This window comes from Nyctereutes procyonoides, unplaced genomic scaffold (genome assembly GCF_905146905.1).
Source record: "Nyctereutes procyonoides isolate TBG_1078 unplaced genomic scaffold, NYPRO_anot_genome, whole genome shotgun sequence".
Taxonomy (NCBI): Eukaryota; Metazoa; Chordata; class Mammalia; order Carnivora; family Canidae; genus Nyctereutes; species Nyctereutes procyonoides.
The window spans coordinates 16671526-16684184 of record NW_026575134.1 but is presented as its reverse complement, the minus strand read 5'-3'; the positions used below and the strand labels follow the sequence as shown (position 1 = coordinate 16684184).

General features: G+C 47.2%; 1 protein-coding gene across 3 annotated transcripts in view; it reads right to left on the bottom strand.

Moving 5' to 3' along the window:
• NAPEPLD (N-acyl phosphatidylethanolamine phospholipase D) overlaps positions 1-12004 on the bottom strand; it is a 63772-nt gene extending 51768 nt beyond the window's left edge. Inside the window, exon 1 of one of the 3 annotated variants that reach the window (XM_055300994.1) lies at positions 11712-12004. The gene's annotated coding sequence lies outside the window, so the exon portion shown is untranslated. Of the gene's footprint in view, positions 1-1760; positions 2069-2159; positions 2199-11711 lie in introns of those variants that run through there. The other 2 variants (XM_055300995.1, XM_055300993.1) reach the window with 2 other exon arrangements.
• Positions 12005-12659: the final 655 nt, after the last annotated feature.

The window sequence follows — 12659 nt, the reverse complement described above, 5'->3', positions numbered from 1 at the left end:
CCTGGAGACCCGGGATCGAATCCCACGTCGAGCTCCTGGTGCATGGAGCCTGCTTCTCCCTCTGCCTATGTCTCTGCCTCTCTTTCTCTCTCTCTGTGACTATCATAAATAAATAAAAAAAAAAATAAAGATTTACTTATTTTAGAGACAGGAGAGGGAGAGAGGAAGTGGGAGAGGCAGAGTTAGAGAACCCCAAGAAAACTCTGTACTGAGCGTGGAACCCGACTTTGGGGCTGGATCCCACGACCTGACCCGAAACCAAGAGTCGGATATTTAACTGACTGCGCCACCCAGGCGCCCCAAAGGAGTGATTTTTTTAATGCCCATTTTATACATGCCCTCACAGGCCTTCAGGATAAAGGTGCTCATTAACAATTACATGCACAGTTCATTTCCCCAATAATACTCCAATGCAAACACTCTTTCACTTGTATGCTTTTCAATCTAAAATGCCAGATCAACGCAGCCCCCCAGCTCCAGGCATATTCTTATTTACATAAGAAGAGTAGAATGGAAAAACCCTCTACATCCACAGCCATCTACCACTACAAAGAAAAAGCAGAATGAAACAAAATCAAAGGCAAATAATACTTTACCCAAACAGACAAAATGTTCTTAAAAATCCCCTCAGCCTCCCAAACGCGTTAAGTACCAAAGGAACATAATGCCCTTTTCAAACAAACATAAGAGGATGACTGCATCAACTAAAACATAACCAAAACCCTACAATGGAATGCTTGTATTAAAATGTCCTTCATACAATTATCCTTGGACCAATTTAAAAATTAAGTTCTGCAGTATGAAATCGGTACAATTCAACTTGGAATTGTGAGTGACAATGGAGTATGAGAAATACTCCAAGTATTTTCCCCTCCTGGAGACTTACAGAAATTCTTGCAGCAGAAAAGCCTGCAGAATGTAATAAAAAAAAAAAAAATATTTCTTGAAAACTGGGACTGTATTTCCAGCGGACTCACAACGAGCTTCAGTGAAGCCGATCTCTGTTTAAATTCTTAAACAAGTGCACCTGCCCTAATTTTTTTTTTCTCTCCCAGACCTAATGTTCTCTTGCAGCATCAGGCTGATGTAGCCTATGGGGAATCTTTTCTTTTTAAAGATCACATAACTTCTTTCTCGACGATACCGATGTCCGAGGCTCAATCAGAAACAGTGTAGCTAAAACAGAACCAAAACTGCTAGGTATCCACTTGTAACAGACTGAAATGGTCTGATTTCCAGAGAGCTGCAGCTCAGCAATGACTTTCTCGATAAATCAATCAGAACGATCAAAGAGCAAACACTCCAAGCTCTCGGCCAAAGTAAACGAGATGAGTCATATTATAACAGTAAAGGCGAGGACGAGAACCAAATGGCTTTGGGAAGGCTGACTTCCCTCGCTCCCCTAACCTGCGGCGGACGCGTGGGCCGGGGGCCCGCGGCAGCAGCTCCAGCTCCGCGCTCAGCCCACGGCCAGGTCGGCGGCCCGCGGGGGGGCCCCGCTCTGGAAACCCAGGACTCCGGAGAGCACCGGCTGGCCCGGCCCACCCCCCCCCCCACCTTGCACCTCTCTTCTCGCTCTCCCTTCCCTGCTGAACTCCGAAGACCCAAGCTGAGAAACCTGTTGGAATGGATTTTTTTTTTCTTTTAAAGGTAAATACCAGACACGAAACAGAAATAAGTTGCTAAGAAAAAAAAAAAAGAAAAAAAAAAAAAAGACACAAGTTGCTCGAAGGAAGCTGCCGACCGACTCATCTACATACAGCGCTCGTCCTCGGATCCGGGGAGCGGCGGCCCGGCGACGTGCGGACCGGACGGGATCCACGCGGCTCGCGGGGCCGGCGGACTCCCCCGAGGGCAGGAACGCGAATGGCAACAAGAAGCGGGCTCCGCGGCTCCCGAGGCGCGCGGGTCAAACGAGCCCCCGCCCCTCACAGGCGCAGCATCTCCAGGAGGAGGAGGCAGGGCTCGGCGCCCGCGAACCGCCCGAGGCCGGGACACAGCGAGCCCGAGCGGCGCCGCGGACGGGGAGCACCGAGCCGAGCGGGAGCGCGAGCTGGAGCGCGAGCGGGAGCCGGTGCGCAGACCTCTCGGCGCCCGGGGCGGGGGGCGGGGCGAGGGGCGGGGACTGGGCGGGGGGCGGGGCGAGGGGCGGGGCTCACCTGGCGTTGGGGGCGGCAGGGCGCGTGCGCCGCCGCCGCTGCGGCCCCTCGGGTGCCGCGGCCCACAGCGCCCCCGGGCACAGCGCCCCCGCGCAGCGGGAAGGGCCGCGGCGGCCGGCGCCCGGGTTCCTCCGCCCCCGGCCCCGACGCGCCGGCTCCGCCGAGGGCGCCAACAGCTGCAGCCACCACCTCAACGCCCGCCGCCTCGCCATCCCTGACGCGAGCCGTACCCACAGGCCGAGGCAAAGTTCGCTCCACGTGGCCTGCTCACTCACTCACTCACTCACTCGAGACCTTCCGAGCTGGCCGCTCCTGCCCTTCCCAAGATGGCCGCCCCCGCCGACCCCAGAGCCGGCGCCATCTTGGTAAAGGAGGCACCGCGGTGCGCGCGTGCGCGCTTCGACGCGTCCCCCCCGCCACCCGCCGCCCCCGCGCCCGCGAGCGCCTCTGGTTCGCGCTGCCGAAACCCTTCTCAGAGCGCGCTGGGTCCCCGGCCCCTAATCAATAGCTCATTTTCAGGTGCGTGAGCACGTTGCTGGACCCCAGCCATCACTGCGAGGGCTAAATGGGATCGCGGTGGCCTCCGTCACCGGCGCTGTCGTGGCGGAGAGCACTGGGGAGCCCGCGAACCTGGCAGCCGGGAAACGAATTTGAAGCGTGTGCGCCGCCTGTCCCAGCCGCTCCTCGCCTTTAAAATGATGTTACAAAAATAAATAAATAGATAAATAAAATGATGTCACAGCCTATTTGGTACACACAGTTCTTGGGTTGTTTGGGTTTTTTTTTTCCTCTCTCAGGTTAAAGAGCATGAAATTGTGATTCCGAGTTTCTCCCAGAATGTTAAGATTATACTTTTTTTGAGAGAGAGAGAGAGAGAGCACAAGCAGGGGGTGCAGAGGGAGAAGGAGAAGCAGCCCCACTGCGAGCTGGAGCCCCGGAGCCCGGGGTCATGACCTGCAGGGAAGCGGCACTTCTCGGACTGCACCATCCAGGGATCCCCTGGGATCTTCTTTTTAAACTGCAGGATCACATTAGCTGTTTCAAGGAGTATAAACAGGTTGAAATCGCGGTGAAGTTAACTTGAACAGCAGATGGTTGGGCAAGAAGCTTCCTTCCTAACAGTCCTCTGTTTGTGCCCACGTGCCTCTGGAACTCGGGGGGGGGGGGGGGGGGGTGTTATGTTGGAAAGGAACACACGGGCCCCAGATGCAGATGGAGCTGCGGGAAAATGCAAACGAGACTATTTTGCCATCTGAAAGTGAAGGTGAAGGGGTTACACTGGAGAAGTACAGGGATCGGCTCAGGTGTGAACCTTACCCTCCTGCAGGCTGGGCTGATGGCATTCGATATTCAGTCCATAGTCAAGTTCCTAGGATCGTCCCAAGAACATGCTTTATAAGTTTCTCCCTCTGAGCTAGGATACTCTCTAAACTCATGTGCTGCATTTGCTAACTGTGCTTAAGAAGTGGTTTGGGGGGGGGGGTTGTTTGAGGGCAGCCCTGGTGGCTCAGTGGTTTAGGGCCACCTTCAGCCCAGGGCCCGATCCTGGAGTCCCCGGATCCAGTCCCACGTCGGGCTCCCGGCAGGGAGCCTGCTTCTCCCTCTGCCTGTGTCTCTGCCTCTCTGTGTGTGTGTCTCACGAATAAATACATAAAATCTTAAAAAAAAAAAAAGTGGTTTGAAAAGTTCACTTCCTAACCCTTCTCTCCATATGCTCACAGGTACTACGAAGAGACGAATGTTCACCGGGTGTTTTTCCTTGAGAGCAGGTACTTCAGATAAGCACATCTCTATAAATCAGTGGAGTTTAGGAGGAATGAATGGTCTTTTAACACAACATTGAGATTTTAATTGAAGCTGTATTAGTTTAGTAGGAGTAATGTTTATGCTTGTTTAACTCCTGGAATACTACATAAACTTTATGGATTGTGTTGTAATCACTGCTCAACACAACTTCTAAAGCTAAATTGATTTTTTTTTTTCTAGACCTAGAAAAGCTGATTAGTGTAACAATTTAGATCACTCCAGGCAAAATTTCTACTTTGCCCTGCTTCCCAGTACAGGGCAAAATGAATACTGCACCCTGTGCATTTTACTCATGGTTTAATTTTAGATCCTGACTTGCTGAACTGAGCCTTATTTGTCCTTCCCTCTCTGCCACCCCTAGGAAGTCAGGCACTTAGCATATAATGCTAACTATTTGTCTTTAAATTGTTACTGTTAAAAACCAGTAACAGGCCCCAAATTGAGTCACTCACACTAAGCTTCACATCTCCGAACTGAGAATTCGATTTTGCCGCTCTCAGAAATGGAATCTCTCTTTTTTTTTAAAAGATTTTATTTATTTATTCATAGAGACCCAGAGAGGCAGAGACACAGGCAGAGGGAGAAGCAGGCTCCACACAGGGAGCCCGACGTGGCACTCGATCCCAGGTCTCCAGATTCAGGCCCTGGACTGAAGGCAGGTGCTCAACCGCTGAGCCATCCAGGCTGCCCCAGAAATGGAATCTTAAACCAATGAGGAAATCACCCAGTCAGTCAGCGCTGGTGAGATCATCTGCCTGACGGACCCCTGCCATCACCTAAGGGAGAGACCTTGCCATACCAATCCACTTTTTGCTCATGGAACTTTTTTTGTCCTGCTCCCTTGGAAACTGCTACAGAAACATCAAGATGGATGGAAATTAAGATGGACACACTAATGCTTCAGCAAGGCTTGACTTTAAACTGGCAGTTTTCCTTCCTCCTTCATGAAGCCTCCCCCTCCTCTTCCCTTAATTTTCTATAGAACCCCTTGTTCCAGAAACTCCGTTTAGATGTTGACAACTTGCTGACCACAATGTACAGGATATTTAATAACAACACTCAGGTGGCCAGTGCTAGTCTTGAGACCACCTTGAAGACTGTGAATGGGGCTGGAAGCCCAGACCAGATTCCTAAGGAAACTGCTTCGATCCTGTACTTTCCTATAAAACCCCTCAGCCTTTTGCCCCAGGCACGTCCGCAGTGTTGAAGGCTCAGCCTGCGGCAGCCTCCTTCACCTGGCAAAGTAACACAATGATCTTTGCCCTTTATCGCCAAGCTCTGTTCTATTTCAGCTCCGGGACAGAGATTGGTTTTCAGCACCTTCTGCCTACAAGTCTTTCATTTTGTACAGCCCCTCAGAACTTCTTTCTATCTGCTGGATGTGATGCTGCCCGACTCCTGAATCCTTGAATAAAGCCAGTGAGATCTGGAAAATGTACTCAGTTGAGGGGTACCTGGGTGGCACAGATGTGGCCAACTCTTGGGTTCGGCACAGGTCCTGATCTCAGGGTCATGAGATCGAGCCCCACACTCTCTCCCTCTGCCACTCCCACTCATGTATTCGCTTTCTCCCTCTTGCTCTCTAAAATAAATAAATCTTTAAAAAAATTTACTCAGGGGATCCCTGGGTGGCGCAGCGGTTTGGCGCCTGCCTTTGGCCCAGGGTGCAATCCTGGAGACCCGGGATCGAATCCCACGTCGGGCTCCCGGTGCATGGAGCCTGCTTCTCCCTCTGCCTATGTCTCTGCCTCTCTCTCTCTCTCTCTCTCTCTCTCTCTCTCTGTGACTATCATAAAGAAATTTTTAAAAATTTAAAAAAAAATTTACTCAGGGGCACCTGAGTGTCTCAGTGGTTGAGCATCTGCTTGGGCTCAAGTCGTGATCCTAGAGTTCTGGGATCGAGTCCCACATTGGGCTGCACGCAGGGAGCCTGCTTCTCCCTCTGCCTGTGTCTCTGCCCCTCTCTCTGTGTGTCTCTCATGAATAATAAATTTTAATAAATTTAAAAATTAAAAAAAAAATTCCCTAAAGTTTCCCTGGGAGCGGCTAGTCGCCAATGTGACTTTTCTGGAGATCAATATTAAATAAAATTATTTTTTTTAATTTTTATTTATTTATGATAGTCACACAGAGAGAGAGAGAGAGGCAGAGACACAGGCAGAGGGAGAAGCAGGCTCCATGCACCAGGAGCCCGACGTGGGACTCGATCCCGGGTCTCCAGGATCGCGCCCTGGGCCAAAGGCAGGCGCCAAACCGCTGTGCCACCCAGGGATCCCTAAATAAAATTATTTTTATATTTAACAGTGTTAGGTGCTACTTACATTACTTTGGAAGACCACATATAAAACAATTTTAACATAACGGCTCTCACCTTTAAAATGAAGTCTGTGGGGCAGCCTGGGTGGCGCAGCCTGCAGCCCTGCCTGCAGCCTGCCTGCAGCCCAGGGTGTGATCCTGGAGACCCGGGATCAAGTCCCACCTTGGGCTCCCTGCATGGAGACTGCTTCTCCTTCTGCCTGTGTCTCTGCCTCTCTTTCTCTCTCTCTCTCTCAAAAATAAGTAAATAAAATCTTTAAAAATAAATAAAATAAGGTCTGTAATTAGTGCTATCCGTTCTCCTCCTCGCTCCAGGCCTAAAGGCACAGAACACAAAACTAGTTACTGGAGGATTTTAATTCAATACATATTTAGAGCAGCACCTGTGGAATTCAGTTAACTTCTATCCTCACCTCCAGTCAAATCAAAGATGGTTTTCATGATCATTAAGAATCTAGAGGTAGGGATCCCTGGGTGGCGCAGCGGTTTGGCGCCTGCCTTTGGCCCAGGGCGCGATCCTGGAGATCCGGGATTGAGTCCCACATCGGGCTCCCGGTGCATGGAGCCTGCTTCTCCCTCTGCCTGTGTCTCTGCCTCTCTCTCTCTCTCTCTCTGTGTGTGCCTATCATAAATAAATAAAAATTAAATTATTAAAAAAAAAAGAATCTAGAGGTAACTCCAAACAGCAAGAAAGACCTTGAGTAGCTAAATTCTAATTGATGCTCTGCCATTAACTCCTCTTTGACCTTGGAAAATACCCATTTTACCTCCCCAGACTCCCCTACCTCAAAAATAACTCTAAGCCTCTATAGCCACTTGCAATGTAATATTTGGTGACTTTTTTTTTTTTAAGATTTTATTTATCTGGGATGCCTGGGTGGCTCAGCGATTGAGTGTCTGCCTTTGGCTCAGGTCATGATCCTGGGGTCCAGGATCAAGTCCTGCATCGGGCTCCTTGCAGGGAGCCTGCTTCTCTCTCTGCCTGTGTCTCTGCCTCTCTCTTCTCTCTCTCTCTCTCTCTCTCTGTGTGACTATCATAAATAAAAAAATAAATAAATAAAAAATAAATCTTTTGTGCTTTCTGATCTTGCGCTTCACAGTAATATGTATGTATCTGTAAATAGCATATTATAAAATTAAAAAACAAATATGTGATATTTGTATGACATTCACAATAAAAATTGGAGACCACTGCAGATCTTTAAGTTAGGAAAGTATAGTAGCAACTGGAGAAGGCAGTTGATCTGAAGAAATAACTAAAAATTAAACCCTTTTGCTTCTTAAGATTAATTTCACACACTACAGTTGTGAGATCATACTTTCAATTTCATTTAGTATTTATACCACTAGAGAAGAGTCTAGCCAGATAGTATAGTGTTACAGTTGTATGAAAAGTAATATATACCTCTTGCTGGTAGCTGGACAGTTTATTTCACTTTTTTTCAATCTAAAAGACTCAGGGTATAATCTCCAAACTGAAGAATCTAAGCCCCAGGTAAACTCACCAAGTAATGCTGATTGCTTTGACAACTTTAAAAATCAGAATTTTTCTGAGAAATAGAATTTTCTGTGGATTAAAACCACAAAAAATACACGAGAGAATTCCAGAAGCAGAGGGATGAGTCTGCCACCATCACTATCTATTCTACCTGGAAAATTCTGTGCTTCCAGGAATGACACTGAGATAGTACAAGTTAGCAGGCTACTTTGAATCATGAAACTTGAGACATACTTAAAAAAAAAAAAAATCCTGGCTGGCTCCGTCAATAGAGCATGAGACTGGATCTCAGGGTTATGAGTTTGAGCTCCTACTTTGAGCATGAGATTACTTAAAAAAAAAAAAAAAAAAAAAAAACTAAAGCAACCAGTATTTCATGATTAAGAATTTTAAACTTCTTAAAATTTTTATGTTTGAATTTATTTTTCATGAATAGTTTTTTTAAAGATTTATTTTAATTTATTTGAGAGAAAGGAAGGGGAGAGTCTCAAGCACACTCCGAACTGAGGGTGAGCCTAACGTGGGCCTCAATCCCAGGACCCTGATCATGACCTGAGCCAAAATCAAGAGTTGCATGCTTAACTGACCTAGGCACCCAGGCGCCCTAAATTTATTCTTCATTTAAAATACTGATTTAGGGATCCCTGGGTGGCGCAGCGGTTTGGCACCTGCCTTTGGCCCAGGGCTCGATCCTGGGGACCCGGGATTGAATCCCACGTCGGGCTCCCGGTGCATGGAGCCTGCTTCTCCCTCTGCCGATGTCTCTGCCTCTCTCTCTCTCTCTCTGTGTGTGACTATCATAAATAAATAAAAAAATTTTTAAAAGAACTTTAAAAAAGAAATAATAAAATAAAATAAAATACTAATTTAGGGCAGCCCTGGCGGCTCAGAGATTTAGTACCACCTTCAGCCCAGGGTGTGATCCTGGAGACCCGGGATAGAGTCCTATGTCAAGCTCCCTGCACGGAGCCTGCTTCTCCCTCGGCCTGTGTCTCTGCCTCTCTCTCTCTCTCTCTCTCTCTCTCTCTCTCTACCTATCATGAATAAATAAAAAATAAAAATCTTAAAAAATACTAATTTAAAAAAGTAAATAAAGTAAAATATTAATTTTAACTTTTATTTATTTTTTTAAAGATTTATTTTTATTTATTCATGATAGACACACAGAGAGAGAGAGGCAGAGACACAGGCAGAGGGAGAAGCAGGCTCCGTGCAGGGAGCCCGATGCGGGACTCAATGGGGACTCGATCCAGGGACTCCAGGATCGTGCCCTGGGCCAACGGCAGGCGCGAAACCGTTGAGCCACCGAGGGATCCCCTAACTTTAACTTTTAAAAAGATATTAGGGTTGAATGTAGACTTCAGTTTTTAGTCTTCACGTTAATTCAATTAGGATAAATACATTGATAAGTCAACAAAGAGAATTTGGTTTTCTCCAGGGAGAAACTCTCCACACCTAAGTGGTTCACAGACTAGGATCTGAGTGAAGTCTTCATGGCAGCACACTGATTATATGAAAAATCACATATTCTTTTGTTCTTAGTTTTTGGCTAACATTAGTTTTAGTTCCCATGGAGCTGAATTACCTAGTATACAATGTAAGATTGTAATTCAGAATAAAGAACCAAACATATTCCAAATCTAAGCACTAAAACCCAACGGTTAATGTTGAAGGCATTAAATTGTATTCATCTCCTTCAGCCCAGCTAACTAAACACCCTATGTTATAAAGGTTGAGGCCCTGGGATATTTTCCTAATGACTTGAAGGATTAATTGAACATTTTACATTCCATTGAATGCCCAAAGAACTGAAGACTTGATTCCTTCCTATGGCAGTGCTTTGCTTGTGCTGCCTTGTGCAATGTGGCATACCTGTCACGTAGGCATTGCTGTTTGTAGCAGTGAGCGTAGCTCTGGCCAACCTGCCACTAATACACACAGAGCCTGAGGTAAGCATATTAATGAGGCATCCATCTTATATGTCTAATTATTGACACATTAGACACCAGTTTGAAACGGTTAAGTGAAAGATATTCAATCCTCCTACCTTACCAAAATACACTTTCGTGAGAATGAGGCCCAGGTCCTTGAGTTTTCTACCTCCTTAGAGCTCTCCACCAAACCCTCGAGCTCACTCAGGGAGACCATGCAACCGGTCCATGATACTGGTTTCAAGTTTTTGTCCTTTACTGTGATGGCCTGGAGCTTACCCATGTAGACCCTTCCCAGTGTCTATGTCCCACCCATGCCCAACAGAGGGCCACCCTGGGCCTTGGGGTACACACAGTAGTGTGTTCCTGACCTCATGAGGACAGACATAGGGTGAGGCTGGTGCAGGCCTGGGACCATTGTGGCAGGACTCCAATTCCTGGGTACCTGGAAAATGTTTGGGGATGGAGCTTGGGCTCTCAGAGAACACATCCCCATGGCATAGTTAGGGGTGCAGTAAAAGGAGGCCAGCGTGGGTCCTGGAACATGGGCCCCTCTTAACTAGGTCTAAGGATGGTTATGCTCTCAGACTAAAGGCACATGCCAATCCAGCATCAGAAACTCTGAATCTTCAGTATATCCACATCAAGACAACTTATTCCCAGTGCTCAGCCAGTCATGTGGCTCTGCCATTACTGATGCAGCAAGCAAGAATTTCAGGAGTCCTCTAACCCTTTATAAGTTGCCCAACACATTTCCAATACAAGGGTAATCCGACTTGGATGGCATTTATTATGGGCAGAGAGAAAAACTATTGCCTTCTCCACAAAGGTCTGACCTATCCCTCAGGTATCTGATTCTGCATAAACTCCAGTAAATGATGAGCGTCCTTGTCCTGGCCATTCCCATCCACCCCCCGAATTTCCAAATTCCCAGCCACAAACAGGTATGTGTGGTCTGCACACTTCAACCCAGGGACAGAGAGTACTACTATCGGTAGTAAACGGAACAATCCTCTTTCTCCTTAAAATATCCACCTCCTAATTCCCAGAATCTGTGAATGTTACCCTATGCGGCAAAAGAGACCTTAGGCATGTGATTAAATGGTTTCAGCAAGACATCCAGACCCTGGAGAAAAAGAGGTGGCTGAGGGATCCCTGGGTGGCTCAGCAGTTTAGCGCCTGCCTTTGGCCCAGGATGTGATCCTGGAATCCCGGGATCAGGTCCTGCATCGGGCTCCCTGCTTGGAGCTTGCTTCTCCCTCTGCCTGTGTCTTTGCCTCTCTCTCTCTCTCCTTCTCTCTCTGTGTCTCTCATGAATAAATAAATAAAAAATCTTAAAAAAAAAAAAAAGGTGGCTGATTTGTGTGATGATATAATTCAAGAGGGAGGTTAGCCTGGATTATCTAGGTGGTCCCTAACTGTAATCACAAGGTTCTTATAAGAGGGAGGCAAGAAGGTCAAATAGAGAAAAGTAGTATGATGACAGCAGCAGAGATCAAGGGGAAGCAGCCACAGCCAAGGACACACGCAGCCTCTGGGAGGAACCAGTCCTGTGATACCTTGACCTCAGCCCAGGGAAATGGATTTTGGTTTTTGGCCTCCAGAACTCTAAGAAAAAACTTTTATAAGACACCAAGCTTATGGTCATTTGTTACAGCAGCAATGGAAAACTCACACACTCTCCTGGAAGCAGTCTTTGAAGTCTGATAACAATTTCTTTAAAATATTGATGTCACACTAACTCGACAAATGAGTAGATACATAGATCTAAACTCCATACTGTGGCTTCCAGGTTGAACTCACACACCCAATTTCTGAGCGTTATAGAAATAACTTGCAGGGTTGCAGCTAGGGTTCATGGTTGGAGAAAGGAAGGGACCTAGCCCTGGAAGAGATCGCTCTGATCCTGGTGTGAACAAGTCCTTGACTGCCCTATGCCACCATGATCACTAAGATCCCTTATGACTCTAAGATTCGAATCTGGAGCCAAGCAGGTCTTACCTTTGAACTTCACATTGGTCCTATTACAATCTCTCTCCAGCCTTCGCATCCACCAGATGTTCTTCACGCCAACTGCCCACAAGTCCAAGCTTGCACACACGTTACTACTTCTGCTCAGAATTCTCTTCCTGCCTTCATCCTCTGAGCACTCAGGCTCATCCCTCAACACACAGATGGAGAACCATCACCTTTGAGCAGATCTCCCACCTTCCCAAAGCAGAATGGTCATCTCTGACCTTGGTGCTTTCAGAGAACTATTCAAGCAGTTATTATAGTGTGATTCTTTGTTTCCATTTCTGTCTCCCTAACCTGAATGTGGGCTCCTCACATACAAATACTCTGATCCGTATTTATACCTCTGGCCCCTATTTCTGGGGTTGGCACACAGCCCACACTCCTATTATAGCTGTCGACTAGATAAAACAGATGGATGATTATTCCCTGAATTCTGAAGAGCCTCGTTGGGGCTGGCTCAGGGTGGAAAGTGGGGAGAGATGGAGGTGAAGTATGAGAGGGCAGGAAACTCATGTTTCAGCAAGACATCCAGAGCCCTGGGGAAAAAGAGGCGGCTGATTTGTGTGACGGTTTAATTCAAGACTATCCTCAGATGCTCATTGCACATGCAATTTGGCATCTCTCTTGACCTTGCTTCAAAGTCAGTTTCTAAGTGGAGTTAACAGTATGAGCTACCTCGCACAGCAATCTGCTGATTAGAAGCTCTTAACTGGGGCGGATGGCAGGCAGCCATACACGATTTGTCAGCTCTGCATCCTTGCATGCCTCTAGGCAGAGGCTACAACTTTAGAATTTTATGGAAGCTAGCTAACAAACTCTGTCCTCATAGACCATTCTGGACAACAACTCAAAACATTCAGCTTTCCTTCTTAGCCCTTAAAAATACTCTCACCCCAACTCCCTGAGGGCTGCAGACAGATCTTGCATTTTCTT